An 18,616-nucleotide genomic window follows, 5' to 3' on the forward strand; every position below is an offset into this window, starting at 1 on the left:
ACTGTCAAAGCAAAAATTAAACAATATCTGCTGGCAGATTTTTTTTTTTTTTTTGAGATTGAGGAATTCTAACTTTCCTTCCTAACAGTAAGGCTAAATTCTTCCAGCATATCTGTCAGGTATCAATTTCTAGAAATGGTAGCTGTAATGAGAAACTGAAATGTAGGTGATTTTTCATTTTTTTCTTCGAAAAGAATGAAACAATATGATGCAGTAATTCTCAATCCTTCAAATCCATGGAGAATTCAATCCTTTTAGTGTTTTATTTTTGTAACTTCCAATTCTGTAATTTGCCTCATAGCAATATCTTGTTTGCAATGAAAAGCTTCTGCAAACTTTTTTTTTCCTTATTAAAGCAGCTGACTATACAGTAAAATTGAATAGATGAATGGAAAAATTTCCTACAAAGATAGCATGATCCATGTGGTTAACATTCACTTAGTGGTTTGTTATTTAATGAAGAGAGTTCACAGTCTTGTTGCAGAAAAAAAGAATATTCTGTATTGGTTTTAACATGAAAGCTCTTAACAGCTCCTAAATTCTGCATTAAATTTTCAGTATTTACCATCTGTATCTAATCAGGAAAGTACACAACTGAGCAGGGGCTAACATCACAAGACCATGAGGACATGAGAGGGAAATTAGGACTGGCTGAATTTTGAAAATTAGACTGCATTAGTAATTACAATAAACACAATTTTTAAAAAAATATCTTGGAAGTAACAAAACTAACACAAGACTTCCATAAGAAATTACGGGTTTGTGCCAAAAATATAATAAATTAGTTATATAAGAGGAAATTATCCTAATTATTTCTTCAGCAATACTTGAAATTCTTCAACTATTAAGAAATATGCTACTTTGAGTGCTCATGAAAAAATTATAGCTTATCCAAGATTCATTAATGAGATATCTACAAGACTTCTGGATAGAACCAAAGGTAAACATTAGGAAGACCTTTTCAGAAGAAATAGAAATAAAAGTGGTTGATTTCAGAGAATGAAATGCCTAAATAAACTGGGAAATTCAATTAAGTTTTCTACTTTTAGAAAGGTAGAGGCTTTTATGGTTCTCAATTTTTGGTTTGGGTTGTTTTGGAGTTTTAAGTCATTTTTAACCACAATGCAAGGCAGACACGGATTCAAACTTCTAAGAAAAAGGAGAAAATTAACTACTTTGGAAAGTAGCATTTAATATTAGTCAAACCAATGAACTGTTGCCAAATGCATAGAGCATCCCCATCTCTATATAAAGACGTGCAAACTTTGATGTCATGCTACATTAGGAAAAGAAAGCTCTTTTTTTTTTTTTGAAGTAGAGCATCTAAATCCCTGTAGGTATACAAACTTATGTCCAAACTAGCATTTGTATCAGTTTAATAACAAGAATATCTTATGCAATCTGCAAGACTTCTCTGTCTTTCCCACTTTTATTTAAAAAAGCATTTTTAGAAGAAAAACGAAGCACAGCATATAAACAACAATAAATACACTTTTTGTAAACATCATAAGGGTGACAAAATTTAACAACTTCATAAAATCACAAACAAAACTTCTTTAGCTGGACATAGTCCTCATTAAAGAAATTACAATATTCTTTACAAATCATACTCTCATCTGAAAGGTACTGAGCTCATATGGCCAAAAATCTCTGAAATTCTACAAAAATAGGTATTAAGATAATCTGCAAAACCAATTCCACAAAAAAATTTTGTTTTAGGACTTGTGGGTCCTCTTCTTCAGCATACACACTTGGCTTCTTTTAAACAGAGCTTAAAGCAGGAAAAAGCTATGAACTGCAAATTCCAAGTCCATTTCCCTCGATGAGATACAGCTTCACAAAAAAGAAAGCGAGAGTTCCATTACTACCCACAAGAAAAGGAGCTCTGATACCTCCTGCAGAGAAAGCAGGTACTTGTTTTCAAATTCACCTAAGACGCAGGAGAGAAAAAAAACCACCACAGCCTTGTGTGGAAAATGCATTCAAGAACTGGCAATTCCTCAGATATGTCCTAGAAAAAACTGACATCAGAAAACTCCTAAACCATGTTCTGTGACATCAGATCTCTGAAAAAGCTATTAAGAAATGTATTTGTAAAAGGTATGGTGCACTGAAGTAATTTAGAATGGTATTCTGTGAGTGACAAAGAAAAAGGATATAGACTGTGAGCAAAAGAAATGACTAGTGGGGAAAAAAGTTGCAATATTAGATATAAACTGCCTTTCACTCATTGTGCTTGAACTCTACACATATGTAAGATCACCAAAGACATGGTGTGCATTTATGTATAGGAAAGAATGAATATAAACTGTGAGAGACGTGCTTACTCCTAGATCAATAAAAAGGTGTGAACCCTAGGCCAATGTCTAAAATACTACTCTGCTTGTGATTCAGCAATAATTGCTGAGGTTGACTTCAGAGTATTTCCTGAGGTAGAGATCTACCACATGCATGTACCATTTTTGTCTCCATACCAGACCACAACCCATGGACCACATGGGGATTCCATGTGTAACCGTAAGTACTCAAGAGGATAGCATCATTCAGAAGAAAAGACTTTCCAAGTATCTCAGTGGTACTTTTAGCACATATTTTCAATTAAAAGGCTGAAGAGAGAAAAGGTCTGTATACTTTGGCTTCCAAATGTCTCAGTCACTGAGATCTATCTATGGCCGGTGGGGGGGAAAGAAAAAAATCTCTGACAAAACAAACATGGATTTCATTCCAGAGGGTCACCTATTCACATGGGTAATTATAGTAACACAAGTAATTCTTGACTGAGGAGCTTTTTTACATTTTTGCCCATGAGTCTTTGCCAGTTTCTCACAACTTTAAGAATTATCCACTTAGAAAACACCAACTTTTTCATTCTAGATATTCAAAGATGAGTTCAAATAAAACCTTATCAACTCCAGCAGAAGTATCATATTATGATACTATTCAGCTTATTTGTCTCCAGAATCTACAGACACTTTCTCAAGACTTAATTCTAACAACTTCAGTAACTCCAAATTTTATAGAAAGTCCTTCCCAGGTCTTCAGTCTTCACCATCATTAGTTTTTTTTTGTGACCAGAACATGGAAAGAGTAGTTTTTGTTTTATTATAAAAATAAAGAATCACACAGTTAACTAATTTTTAACTTTCTCTAATGTCCCTCTATAAGCTTTCTCTATCACAAATATCTTTTTACTTCAAAAGCCACACACTTCTGCAAAATGTACATAAACTGCTGTGAGAAGTCTGACAAGGCTGATACAATTCAAACATGATGTGCTTTCTGAAGGAAGAAACCTCTTGCCTCACAAAGCCTTCTCCCCATCCACCCCCAAAAAACCCTCGGAAAGTAACTTGAATTAAACATTTCTGTTATGCACAGCTAGGAAATACAATATACCTATAATTAAATCAAGTCCAGATCAACAATCTCTGTAACCCCAATTCAGATTAATGATAATCAGAAGCCCTGGAAATTAGTTTGTATTCCACAAAAAAAAAAAAAAAAAAAAAAAGGTCAGAAAAGTGTGATTTGCCATTCGCTAGCTAGGTCACAAAGATCAGACACTAACAGCCCTGCAAATGCCTGAGCAAAAGTGACCACAGTAAGTTAAAAACTAACTCTCAGATTTAAAGTAGTCTCATTGTACCATTGACCATAAAATTGGGCACAGTCCTCTAAAAGACAGAGCCATGCTGTTCTCAGAGTTGCACAGGAATTAGGACAAGATCCATAGCTCAGAAGTCAGAATAATGAAAATTCTGACCAGATACTGGAACAAGCTGCCCACAGACATTGTAGACTCTTGATCCCTGAAGATATTCAGAACTGAGCTAGACAGGGCTCTGAGCCATCTGCTCTAACCAGACCTGCTTTAACCAGAGGTGTGGACCAGAAAACCTCCAGACGTCCCTTCCATGCATGGTCTATGATTCAATGCTTTCATTTTTATCCAGAATAGTATAGTCAAAAAACCCCAAACCAAACTCCAGAATCATAGTAGTAGAGGCTGGAAAAAAACTGAATCCACCTTTGAGACTGTTCTTCAGTTGAACTGTACTAATAACCACCCACATCTGTCCAGGATCATTTTAGGACTGGGTTTACTAATGAGAAATGAACCAACTTCAAGAGAGAAGAATGAAAGAGTACCTCTAGAAATCTTCACTGTTGTAGGAGGGACAAAAGTAGCAAAAACCTAAGGAAATATTTTTGTCATGAGTTCAAAGAAAAAATGTCTTACATAAATCTCTGTACTCAACAGAGAAGTTTCTTAAAGAAGGCTGAAATGAGCTTTTAGCATTAAGAAAAAATCTTGACAAGAAAGAAAAATTGCATGGGGATTTTTCTTCTCTGGAAGTAATAGAAAACTTCGTTAATCCATTAATTTGTTCAAAACCCTCCCTAAAAATCATTAAATTGCATGATTTGACTGTCAATATGGTAAGACATCTACAAATAGCAATTCTTTTTTAAAAAAGAAAAGTCTAATGTTTTATAATGAATAAATGGGGTTTTGAGCCAATTTCAGTAGTCTCAATCTGTATCTTCCTCTTGGCCTTGACAGATACAGCACTTTGCTAATTTCTCCAAGTTGATTCTTTATACTTATTATGCGTTTCTAGAATACTCTTTTCTAGTCCCAAAGCTTTTGACAAAGATGGTTAGGCACTGCCATGCCCATTTCAGAAAGAGGAAGACATTTTCCAAGAGGTCCCATATCCAGCAAGTTACCGGGACATTTAAGTAATTTAAGTACCAAGTATGCGATGAGGGAGGGCATTGACATCAAGAATATTACTCATCAGTTAACAATTAAGCAAAAATTATTTCTCATTCAAGAGAAGTTAAACTACCCCTTCCCCCAAAACAGACAACAAGATACCAGCCAGGTTCTCCACCCATCCTATAATCCATTCAATTTTGTCTCCTTCCCTAGCGAGCCTGCAAAGCTAGGCAGTGAGCAAGCCCTAGGAGCACAAACTCAGCGATTTCCAAGATCTGCACAGCTTCTCCTCAATTCTACCAGCAGTTAAAACATCATCATATAACAAGGCTTAGCAAGAAGATCCTTCCAGAAACAGAAAAAAACATGTTCTGCTATGCCACTAAGCAGATATTGATCACCTTCAAAACGCCTCTGCCTTCTACAGTACCTCTCTTTGCAGCAATGACGGCGTTGATGGCAATGAGTAGTAGAGGAGTAAGGATAGCCAGCCCCATATTACACGAGCATGCACACACACACAAAAACCAGGTAATTCATAAAACATACACTGCCTCACTGTGTATGCACAAACTTTATGAAGTATAGACAATATATGTAGACAAGCCTCCATTCACCACAGAATGTGTCTAATTCAAAATGCTCCACATCTTCCCCAGCTAACAGAAACTAATTGTTCTTTTGCCCACGTAATTTATTTTAAATCACAATTTTGTATAACCTCCAAGACCTTTGATAAACTGGAAGTAAATGCATGCCCTTGGAAATAAATGGATGCCTAACATACTCATCCTCAAGTATAAAACTACCATGCACGTAGAATACATGTACAAGAACAAAATAATAACAAACTGTAGTGGACAGTTATTTATATATGTATATAGTGAACTTGTATATTATATACTTGAGAATTCATGGAATTATTTAAGTTAACAAGGACCTTATATATTCACAGAGCTTAACAGCTTTTGAAACCTGAAACCAGCACTGTTTAAAGAGAACTGCTGAAATTTATCCAAAAATTACTATCCAGAAGTGATCCCTTCTGGCAACACTGAAAAAACAGGCAGAACATTCAGGTTCCAAAGAGTAAACTATGTGTAGAGTGATATCTTTTAACTACGTTAATTACTGAGCAATTACATTGTCTTTAGTCAGCAAAATTCTCAATGAAGACAGGTTTTGTTTGACTAAAGTCAGCAAGAAAGAGCTTGAATATTTGAACAATAACCATTAATACCCTATACTTACACTCAATAATAATCAAAAAACCAATGCATTTAACAATTAAAAGTTTCAGGTAATTACTATAATTTTCTGTAGAGTCTTTAAGAAAAAATTTATGAGACTGGACAACTTCAGTTAATCCAGTCATTTTCTAAAATATCAGATTGTTAAAAATTTATTAACAGAAAAATCACAAGTGCTTTCCTTCACTAACTATGAATAGTACATTAGGCTACTTCTATAATCAAACCACCATCTTCACAGGACAAATACTGCTGACTGCACAACTTATATGGAAAATCATCATCATAAAACAGTTCACTAAATAAGAAAATCCTTTTTTCAATCCAAAATGCAAAAATAATTTTAAGAAATTCAAGCCTAGTGCATTATGAGAGCAGCTCAGAACGCAGCCTGGCCGCCTGTCACCAGGATACTGAAGAGGAGGTGCAGTCTGCCAGAAGACTATAACTAAATTCAACTCTCAAACTCTTGGTCTTCTTTCACCTTTCCCTCACTTTTTTATTTACCACGTGGTTCTATAATTCACACCTATTAGCAGAAGCAGGATTAGACTAATAAGCAAGAACTACACAGTAGCCCCTGCTGTAACAAGGATACTGCCAGTGTTCTAGTCTTCATCAGTTTTGCCAACCCCAGATGTTCCACAGTCATTTACAGTTTAACCAGGTTAAATACAGATGTGTGAATTTTTCCATGGGATCCAATGTTGACATACAATTAAATATTTTCTTTTTTTTAAAGATTAAAAACTCTTATTTATTATCTAGACTTCTAAACTAGACACTGTAATCAGATCACAGTTTATTTTATGAGGAAATTTGAAGAAATTTGAACAATTTAAGCACAGCTATGAGGAAATTTGAACAATTTAAGCACAGCTGCTACCAGAAGACAACCATTTAAAATAAAAATGTGTTATGTTTTTGCAACAACTTTAACTTTTTTCTTCTTTAAGAAAAATGATTCAGGTATGTTAGATAATCACTATTTCTGAGTGTGTGTTTTACATATACTGTGTAGATCAGCAGTAACAAAAAGTGACTTAAATTGTTTTATATCACTATTTTTGAGCACTCTCGTTACTCAGTATTCTTTACTCAACTTTTCTATGCACCCATTTTACTAAAACATGTCTTTAATACAGTTCACAATAACTGGATAAATTAACTTCTTAAACACACTCTGGAATACATTAAGGCAATCCAGGAGGTCAGTACCTTTATCCTTGTAAAAACATTTTGAAACCTTTTACTGCTAAGTTCATTTTCTAACAGTATTACCTTGGCCCCTTTCAAATACATGACAAAGGTGGTTTACTTCTAAAAGCGTGCACTGAAAGTATTAAAGATTTATATTGCATATTTTCTGTTTGCTATAATTAAAAAAACCCAAACAACTCGTAACTTTGCTCAGCCATGCACGTATCACTGGGGCAACATATACGTGTCTGTGTGTATATATAGAGTGCACACTTATTTTCAGATAATAAAACAAAAAGGATCTATGTATACCAAAGTCTTGAGGGCACACAGTCAATTTATATTTAATAGTTTCCAAAAGTAAATATAATTTGTCACTATTTTTGAAATTTTCAACCACATCAATTCCTGTCGCTTCTCCTCTTAAAGAAAATATGTTTTTTAAACCAATATTGCTCTTTCAACCCCAACAAAAGGCAAGTCAGGCCCCTTCATAAGTGTTAAATGCGGATTATGCATTATTTGTAAGGATAACTCCACCAAATCTCAGTGCCTTCAATATCGATGTAGTTAGATAACTGTCACACGCTTTTTAAGCACTCATTAACTAGAAAAAAGTATTCACAAAAATCCTAAAGCAGAAACTATTTTTTATCTTCTAATAATGAAATTAATCTGATTCTGGAGTATCAATATCTCATTTTATCATTCACCATACAGTAATTAATATTAAATTTCTGTATGAATCATTTTTAAGAGGACTGGAACTTTTAAACAAAAGTGGTTTTACATTTCGTTTCTGAGACCCTTTCCACATTTTATTGTTACTATACATTAGTGCTGATCAGGTGTGCAAGAACTCGTCCAGAAAAAAAAAAAATTAAAAAGTAAACCAAACTGTTTAAAGTTTCCCATGTAACAGATAGAAACATGAGAAAAACTTGAGAACTCACCAGCAGAACAGATCACGGGCCACAAGATTTCACAGAAAAGCAAAATTTCAAACTAAGTACAACTTTTCTTCAATCTATAGTTGATCAGGCCAAGATACTGACTTTCACTCCAGCAGCTGATAAACTAAAAGCAAGTCAGCTGTGGCATATATTTCACATGGAAAACTCTTTAGAAGCTCTGCATTATTACAGAAGTTGCACCTCTTCGAAAGTCCTTTTAAAAAGATTAACTGGCAAGTGTATGCTAAAATATTTTGTTTTCCATCTAAAACTATACTAAATTCCCATCCTCAGAGACAGGATTTCCAGTTTATTTCTCTCTATACACACACACACACTTACTTTAAACTCAGGAACTGTAACAAAGGAAAGTGTTGTTAAAATTCTGAAAAAAAGAATAAGCCTAGTGCAAAGGTGACTGTAGGTCTCTTCCTCAGAAATTTAAAAAAAAAATCACTGCCCTGTGTTCTGCAACAAATAAAAGACATTTAAGTGAAAACATAGGTATTTAACATAAAAGCATACTAAAACAAATTCAAAGTAATATAATTTCAATCTTTCTCTCAAACCCACCTCAAGATAAATGAAATCAATTCCAGCAGTGTGTTCTGACAAGTATTTAATGAGGAAAAATTCAATTGTAAAGAACTACAAGACCAAGTTTTGGCAACAGTACACAATATCAGATAGCTTTTACCTACATTCACCTTATTCAAAAACCTTAAGGAGACATGGAATTAACTTATTTAGCCCATTATTTAGTATATTTAGCAGTTATTTAGTATATTTATTTATTACAAGTTAACAGAACTTCAGAATCTAGAACATGTACAGAAAGAACTGTAAGCAACAAATGTTTTCATGGTACTAGATGACATGTTTTAAACAGAACAAACTCTGTAAACAATATTTTCCTAATTACTTTTTATATATACACTTATTGGTGTTCCCAATTCTATGGAGACTTCAACCATAATTAAAATAAGGGAAGACTGTTTCTTTCTCATTCTTCTCCTTACAATTTATTGTGTTCAAAACTAATTTACAGCCAAATAATTCTTCTGATTAAAAGCAGCAGCATTGGCAACACCACCTTCTTATTTACCAAACAATCAATTCTGTGCAAGAAATTACACTGTAGCAAAACCCAAAGCAAATACAATCAAGAACAAGCACTGCATATAAGTAGTCTGAGGACTTCTTTGGCTCTGAAACATTTGAAAATAAACCATTCCATAGGACCTCCAATGGAAAGCAGAAGAGGAATGGTTTAAGAGTGAATTTAGAATTTGTCTTTACTTGCCAAGGGCATCTATACACATTTACATAGACACCAAGACCATTTCAAAAGTACATTGTTAGCATGGATTTCTAAATCAATATTCAAAGCAGTTCAGTTTTGGTTTAGCAGTTCTGTACCTCAATCTAACTAAGTTTGCCACTACCATTGTAAACTGAGCTAAGGATTCATTGTCACATCCACTAAGTAATCTCCAGGTGCAAACCGTCTCAGTTTTTTCAGAAATGTTAACAGAAAAGCACAGCCAGTGCTATTTTCCTTTGTATAAAAAGCTACCTTTTTGCTGGACTGGAAGAGAAAAGAATTGAGTAGCAATGAATAAGTACTATTTTCATGGCCCCTATTTGAAGTTCAAATTAGTTTGGTCCCTCGAATATCTACAACCTAACATTACAAAGCCATTTCCAAACCTTTGGAAGTTTGATGTTTTGAATCTTCAAATTTTACCTACAATCTAGCTCAATTAATCAGTTTCATCTATTAATGTTATTACCTACTCTAGGTAGTTGGACTAGATGATCTTCAAGGTCTTTTCCAACCTAGATGATTCTGTGTGTGATACTCTCTCACACACATTAATTCTCACAGATAATACTTATTTAACATCCAAATTCACTTACTTCTCTGATCTAGATGGTACTCTGAATATAAATTTCACTAACTATTAAACCAAGGGATGTCTTCTAGCAAACATAATCAGAACTGTTTATCTCTACAACACCTAAAAACTTTATGTATCACTCAGTAACAGTGTCTTCTAAATACGAGACAGGCTTCTTGTAGCAAGGCGCGGCTTTCATGTGCCTCTCAATGGGCTGTGATCAGACACAAACACCTGTAGGAAGCAGATGGTAAAGCATGAGACACAGTAACTTAAATTAGTTACACTGTTCTTCACAGCCCATACATTCAGATATTATTACAGCAGAAGCATATCAAAACAGCAACCTTTTAGTCCCTTCCTCTACTGCAGGGGCCAGGAGTCAGAAAAATAATACCCACATATTCAGCCTGAATACACAGAACTAAGAACGGAAAATAAGTTTACTCCCTGGACAAACTTCTCAAGGGAGAAGAGCATGAGAAAAAAAGTTGTAACTGCAGCAGTGGTATTACCTGTTGAGCAATATCCTCTGTCCAGGCTTAACTGCAGCCTAACGACACAGCAAAGAACCTGCTGCCTGGCTTAGCATAGACACACGTTAACTACGGGCATTGACAGTCCCTTGCACAAACCACGAGGAAATTGCTGTAGAGAAATATAAAATGTAAACAAATGTGTTAGATGAACCACTCAAATTTTTCTTATGTCATCCCTCCCCGCCCCAGCTTAGGTCAATAGTTACCTATTTCTACCATACGCAGTTTTATTTTATTTTCCTAACAGGTCTATTACCAGTCAATGAATTTAGATTCCTAGGTTTTACCCGTTATAGCCAAAAGCATATGCAGAGGATTAGGCTAGTTTTCTGACAGCTCCTTTTCCCCTAACTTTACACCCCAGTAGAAAATAGAAATCTAAACAATGTAGCAGTGGAACAAAGATTGGTTTTATCTTGAATTATTTCACTTGAATATAATCCCCAGGGAAGAAGACAAAAAATTGCTTATGAAATTCTAACTTTAAGGCTTGTAACACAGTGTTATAGCAAATCCCTTCATAGTCTTGTATATTGAGTTCAAATTCTTTACGAGTTGCTGCAATGCGTTGTTGTTCGTTTCTGCTTCTCAGATGAAGTGGGTTTGTTTGTTTGTATTTTTAAATGTTAAACTACTTTCAGGGCTAGGTTAAGCAACCTGCCTTGCTCTGCATTTAAATGGAGTAGGGGATTATGTTCACTTTTCACAATCAGGTTAAGAGAGTAGCCAGCATTAAGCAAAACTGAAGTCTGCTGCTGCTTAGAGAGTAGAAAGGCATAAAACACATTTCAAAGGAGCACCAATTGTACTCATAGTTTTTTCTGATCAGATAAGACTATGCAGTGTATTTCTTCCCTCACCTCTTGTTTGAGGACGCGGGACCTTTATCTTACTGAAAAAAATAATTCAAAAAACCCACATCATCTTCCTTTCCTTAGAATATAAAAGCAACTGAAATGCTAACAAAGTCCTACATCAGGTATGCCTGGAGTTTTTCACCCAAAATACACACAGAAAGACATTAAAAATACAAAGTCTTAGTCCCAAAAATACAAAGTCTTAGTCCCAGCTGCTATATCACTTCTGCCCAGCTAAACATGTACCCAACTCTGACATCTTGGCCATAAGGCAGTGACTACACTAAATAATGCCCCCCAAAAAACCCGAACAAAAACCACTCAAAGATAAAAGAACACCGAACAGCCAGTCCTGAAATTTTAAATTTATTTTACAGCTACTGACAAAACTGCAGTTCAGTATTAACACAAATGGAAATCACAGGTGTGTATGATCTGGTCAACTCCCCAGCTCATTTTACACAAAATAATTTGTCTGCTAACAAGCTGGACTGAATTTGGACCACGGATTTTGCAGGGACAGATTCTAGACCCCCATTAGTATCTCCCCTGGCATTCTGATCTGCCCTACCCTTACCCCTTAAAAAGGTCATCATAAACATTTTTAGTAACAAACATACAAGCTGCAACGCTTCCAGAAAAATTCAGATGGACACCAAATAAAAATCAGTGGTTTGTGCTAACAGATCAGAATGCATGTAACCAGTTTTGCCTTTTTTTTTTTTTAAAGGAACTGTATGTTCATTATCACTACCAATTTTACCTTAAAAAAGTAACATGCTGTCAGTAGTGAAGATATTTTCTGAAGCCATCACTGTCTTAGCAAACATTTCTCCTAAAGTCACTCTGTAATTCCTCTAGAAGTGAAGCACAAAGTTTTCCCTACACACAGAAGATCTTATTATTTTATTTTAAACAGGACTGTCATTGGCCACAAGCTCCTACCACATCACAGTTGAAACCCTTTCCATTTTCTTACTACTACTCATACAGTAATCACAAATCTAATACGGAAAAGGAATGAAAACTGACTTTCAAAGACCTTCCAAAGGCAATACTGCCTTTCTGAAATCTAGGCTTTCCAAACAAGGGCTGCTGTACCAAAACAAGGCAAAGGTCTACCTACGAGAAGATAAAGATCTGTCTCAAAAACAAATGCAACCCAATCTGAAAATCTAATTAGAAAATCGTATTATTATCTGTTCTCACCCTATGAATATAATACACTGACAATATAAAATTATTCATTCTATTCCATAAAAAAGAACTTCCATTTGATAGAGAATATATTTATGCCTTCTGCAGTAACATTTATCTGGTTTTAAACACTGAGAACATTTTCATCAGAACCATATTATAAAAACTCAGGGAGCACCAGAAATACAAAAAAAACTCAATTTAGAAAACAAAGACTTTTGGAAAGACTTAAGTCCCTTAATTATTTTTCAGAACAAGACCTGCATGAGCATCACGACGACATGATCCTACTAATACTTTCTCTTATCTCCACAGGCTGTTAAATGCAAATTACAGTCCATAACCTGAGCCTTTCTAACTTGAGTGGTCCTATAAGTTTTAATGAGTTTCTCAATTGGCAAATTTTCTTTTTACGTTTTGTTAAAAAATAAATAGGCATTTTAATAAAAATTAATAAAATGTTTAAATTTTTTTGTTTTACATTCTATTAATTCATTATTAGTAACATTAATGATAGATAAAAACGTTAGCAAAGCATACTGAAAACAGTGACAGGAAGTACAAATTCTACAGTAACAAACCGAAATTGAAATCCACCAGACTTTCAGGGAACGAGTAACAACTCTGTGGGACTCCATAACCCATTTCTAAAATGAAATCAACTCATCTCAGAATGAATTTGTGTGTGAGGAAAAAAAAAGAATTAAATACATTTTGCTTCCTTTACATTTTTCATAATGATTTACCATACAGCCTGAATCAAACTGGGATCAGTTTATATAATCATATATTGCAGAATCACATTGCCCCGATGTTACTGTTTCCTTCAGATGCTCACCTAAAGCCAGAAGAAACCCTATTTATCCCTTGAAATTTCCAAAGTTTTAGGCCTTTTTCAGCCTTACAGAAGATATGTCTCATGTAAGTTTGTGGACAGAGAATTCAGTAGACCAATTCTCCATTTGTAGGAGGCACCTACATGCTACAATCTTCAAGAATATACTTAGTACTTTAAAAACAGCCTTTACAAACTGTAACAGTAATCCTCTGCAGCCAGGCTCAAGGGATAGTTCATGACAGAGATGCCCTGTACACAATGAAAAGCCCCAAATAGTACCAGGGAAACACAGGCCCCAACCTCAGCAAGGATTAATGGTGAGATTTTCCCAGAAAGCAGGTACCTATTCTGGGTATAGAACAACCAATGAAGTGTCTCTAAACCTGCTCACCCTCTTACACATTTCTCCTACCTGTGTTCAGTGTGCCCAAAAGAACATCTGCAACAGCAAGTAGGTCTACAGCAGTTATTTTCTTGAAAAATCCATAGGTTAGGACAAATATTTGTCATCCCTTTCAACTCGCATTTATTCAGTATCCTCACCCAGAGCTGCATCTCTTCCCCAGAGTGTTCATAGAATAGATTTCAGTTGGAAGGGGCCTACAACGATCATCTAACTCAACTGCCTGACCACTTCAGGGCTCAACAAAAGTTAAAAAATGTTGTTAAGAGCATTGTCCAATTTCCAACTGTATTCCACAGACTACAAGCAATCTACTCTTCAGTCCAGATTGCTTTGCCCAGTATCTACTACAGCCTTATGATCCAAACGGAAGATGAATAGAAGCAAGAATCACAACATGGAACTACCCTTGCTACCAACATAATTATTGTAACTTTCTCCTAAAACAAACAAAAAGCCCCAACCATAACTGTTGCACAGTCACCTAAAATTAATTTACATATGTGCACAAAAACCTGCCACCTTTTCCAGAAGGACTGCACTGAAATACAAGATGCAATAATCCTGAGGGTGGAAGAATTGGACAAGACCTGACTTAGGTTTCCCTGTACCTGAAAACTCACCTGACTAGTTAACACTGGAATATTACAATGCCATATGTTGATAAGGAGATCCACAAAAATTGGCTAAAACATTCAAATTTAGTTCTTTGATCGAGCTGAATAGTTGAAAGCTTTGCATTCTAAAACAATTACCAGAGTTGCTAGTGGGAACCTTAAAAATCAGAATTTGCTGTATTGTTTTCAGTAAGTGGAGGTTTTTAAAGCCAGTCTTCCATAAACTGCCTGAGGTTTCAGATCTTTTTTTTACTAAATTACCACTATAGTTTGGACATGCTTAATCGTCTTAAAACTGAACCTGAGAACGTTGTGCAAGTATAACAGAAGACATGTTTTATATCGACTGAAATTACCAACTTAAACTGAAGCCATTTCCAGATTCTTCCCTGAAAGACATACAACTGAATTGTGATCACTTTAATGACAAATAGCAAAAACGGTTTTTCTTATATAGGTGTTATACAGGCATGAGAAACACTTTTCTTTCTGAGGATCCAAAACATCTTTATAAATATAACGTTCATTCCTCTAGGTCTGTTTCAAAGGCTTGAAAAGTTTACTAAACAGTACCTGTAACAACGTGATCGACAGCAAATATGAGCCTCATGTACGCAAAGGCAGGCAGATGGCACATCCAGCTGCTGAAAAACTGCAGAAGAGTTCTATAAAAATGCCATCCCTAAAAACCTCTTTAGGAATATCAATCACCACTTCAACAAACAAGTACATGTAAAGTAATAACTTTAATTCACTTTCTTTTAATTCAAAAGGTCCTCTGTGATTGCTTAAAAATAAATTTATGGATACTTACTTCTGCTTCTCCAACCATACCCTATAATGGAATTTACATTTTTAAGGCTTGAATTCATCGAAAGAGTGCACAGAACTCCTGGAATTAATTTCAGTCACTCCAAAAATAAATCTGTCAACTGAACAATGTAAAGGAAAAAAGCCTGCTATGTCAGAAAAGCAGAATTCTTCGTGTTGGTCCATCCCAAACTCTTCAGGAAGAAAGGATGTGAATCCTACTGTACAATAAGAAAGTCTAGATACTGTGTTATTCTACATTAAGAAAATTACAAATCACTTAATTCCTTTCTGTAAAAATAGCACCACTTCTAGAGACTCAGGTCTGGAGAGCAGGTACCATTGCTTAAGGGACACCAAGGGATAAAGGAAGATTAAGGTTGCAATAGAAAAAATGAGAAAAGCTAAATCCAACCTTAAAATTTAAGGTGTTTATTTTTACTAACACAAACAGGAGTTATTTCCACAGAAGTCTTTAGAAGTGTGAGATAACCAAAACAGAAAAACAACCCCCACCTTGAATTCCTGATGTATTCTTATAAATATCACGGTAACAAAGTAGTGAAATTAACAGATGTTAAAATACAATGTCTGAAAGTCACCTTGCAAATCTCCCACTCCCAATGCACTTAAAGGCAGATTTAGTCTGCATGATTTAAAATTTACACTGTCTGCAGCCTGAAACCTCTAGTGTGCTAGAGAAAAAGCCCCACACGAAAGCAAAAAACAGCTGGAAAAGTATCAAGATTGATTTAAAACAAGAGTTTTTTCCTTCATTATGATGATCAGATTAGTTTTACATAAGCAGAAAGAAAATGTAAGGGCATTTAAGTGTCAAAAACTGCACAACTGGACACTAGCAGATTACAAAACTCACAGGCGTATCAGACCACTGCAGACTGAAACAACCACCTTGTGAACCCGAACGGACTCAAATGGACACAGGCAAGGTGGTGTTGTGAACACTGCGTTTAAAGATTCACAAAAAGCTTGTCTCCATCATACCACAAACTTTTTTTCCATTTGGTATTGCAAGCTTTCCTGGAAGTTGGTTTTCAGTAAGCCAGGAGGAATCAAGCCAAGTGCTCATATACACACCATACTTAGATGTCTTAGCAGCTCTGTAAACATTTGGAGAATGCCTGTTATTGCCCTTATGATTGTGATCCAATTGTTCCTCTGGACCAGAAATATGCATTATAGCATAACTGTATTTTGGAACCTACAAATCTACGTAGCTATCATCATCCTGAACGTCAGCCTGACACCACATAAACAGCTAACATTGTCTAGACAACGTATATTCTTCACCAAGCTCTGGCAGTATTTGTGTCACTTGGAAGGAAATGCGAAGGAGCTGGTCTAACAGGCCATGATGTTCAAAGGCAGACAGAAAGCAATCAAGGAGCAAGTAATTAAATGCAAAAGTAGTTAAACTGCATTGAGAGTTCTAGTGAGGCACTGACTGACCAATATGTGTCAAAGTCCTCGTGGAGTTTTAGGTATGAATATCACAGATGTAAATGTGTCACCAGGTATACTCAGTTTTCAGTAATTTCTATCTCCAGGTAGAATTAAACCGGAATGAAGCCTTAAACTTAGTTATAGCAATGGTCAGAATAACGATTTGGATAAAAACGTGTCCAAAGGTGACAGACTCTCTTTTAACTTCCATTGTCTCAATCTGCTGTGTACAAAATCCACCTGTCTCCTCAGATGAGCTACAGTAAAATACCATCTCAGCTTTAAGGCAGAAGGAATCAGCATGTGGAGGCTGTGATGTCCCAGACTAAGCAGAAGGCATTACTGGTGAAGCTGTTCACAAAGACATGTTGAGGCACACAGCACATAAATTACTCTCCTAGTCTCCCACATTCAATCATCTTCCTTTCAAAACAGTGTAAAATAAATTCGCACCAGATTCTCAAGAATCTCTTTAAGAGGTTCTAAAAAACGCTCTGGGATTATCTACTATTTATTGAGCATTCAGGCCTCACCTCTTTGACTACTGCTGCGATTTGCTTCTTTCAAATCCTACCAGCACGCAGTTGTTAACAGACATTGTCTGCCCTGCAAACTCTGTTTGAAAATGGTCAGCAGTCTGCTTCCTCTATTAGTGACTGAGAAACCTGACAGCCCTGAAGAAAAAACAATTAAGTACTAGAACACGAGCACCAAGTTACATAGACATTCAAGCCATGGATATGGAGGCACTCAGACCAAAGTCATAAGTTAAAGAAATGCAATACAGAAGAGCAAAATCAGAAGATCAGGTGAAAGCAAAACAGCCAGAAAGTGCTGAGAACAAAAACAATTAAGCAAGTTTACAGAAACAGGTGTTCAAGCAGTGACAAAAACTACCTAAAGCGTCACTAAAATGCTGCAGTAAGATGGCAAGAAACGCATTCACAATGTGGAGTTGATAGGCAAAAATAATTGTTGAGATAGGAAAGGAAAATTGTTTATAAGATAAACTATAGCCTCCTAAGAACCAAAGCTGCAGAGAGAGTTCATCAAAGGAATATCCCAGAGCAGAAGGTTAAGCTCAGGTGCTGGGGTATCAAGAGGACATAATCAACCCTATTTTATGTATGAGAAGCCTTAAAAGCTAAAATGTTTAAAGACCAGATTTATAGAAAATGTTTTGGATGCCTGAAGATTCAGACTGATTTTCAGAAATACCTCAACACCTAACTCCATTTAGAGTAACAGATATTCGACACACAGACACCGCTGAAAAATCAGACTAGATATTTCACCACAACTTAAGGTTCTGGACAGTGTTTGAAAATTTGGCCAAGCACAGTTTGGCCTCAGAAACAGAGGAGCAGAGAAATCACAGCCGAGATTTCCAAACCTCTGGGCTAGAGAACTGCTCACAAGGTTCTCCTTCCTGTTGACAGGGGTATCAGTTTTCTGGGTGCAGGGAAGGAAAGCTCCTGCTCTTCCTCTAAACTACATTTCAAATCCCTTTGCAGCAACCCGTGAGCCACATCACTAAGAACAGCCACCGCGGCACAGGGTGGCGGTACCGGTGGGCCGCAGCTGTGGGGACCCGGGGGCACCCCCGGAGGAGGAGCCAGGCCTCGCAGCGACAATCCCCTGGTGCGGCCAGGCCCTACCGGCACCGGCCCAGCCCCACGCCCCGTACCCCCGGTGAGGGCAGGGCCGGGAACGGCGCCTGCCTCCCCTGCGAGGATTGCTCGGCGCAGGTGGGCAGCCTCTAGAGGGGAGGGAGGGCGGGGAGCGGCTTCCCCCCCGCCACAGACCCCGCGGCCGGGCGGGACCCGCCGCCCCCCCTCCCGGGCAAAGCTCCCCCCGCCGCCCG

General features: G+C 36.4%; 1 protein-coding gene across 6 annotated transcripts in view; it reads right to left on the bottom strand.

Annotated features, from left to right (window-relative positions):
• CCDC91 (coiled-coil domain containing 91) overlaps nucleotides 1-18,616 on the bottom strand; it is a 151,843-nt gene that overhangs the window by 133,145 nt on the left and 82 nt on the right. The window contains exons 1-4 of one of the 6 annotated variants that reach the window (XM_074872059.1): nucleotides 18,146-18,466; nucleotides 17,286-17,426; nucleotides 15,052-15,130; nucleotides 10,543-10,675 (exon numbers count right to left, since the gene is read on the bottom strand). The exons of 1 other annotated variant lie outside the window; for it this stretch is intronic. The gene's annotated coding sequence lies outside the window, so the exon portion shown is untranslated. Of the gene's footprint in view, nucleotides 1-10,542; nucleotides 10,676-15,051; nucleotides 15,131-17,285; nucleotides 18,467-18,616 lie in introns of those variants that run through there. 4 more of the 6 variants (XM_074872058.1, XM_074872057.1, XM_074872062.1 and 1 more) reach the window with 4 other exon arrangements.

Source organism: Strix uralensis, chromosome 5, assembly GCF_047716275.1.
Source record: "Strix uralensis isolate ZFMK-TIS-50842 chromosome 5, bStrUra1, whole genome shotgun sequence".
Taxonomy (NCBI): domain Eukaryota; kingdom Metazoa; phylum Chordata; class Aves; order Strigiformes; family Strigidae; genus Strix; species Strix uralensis.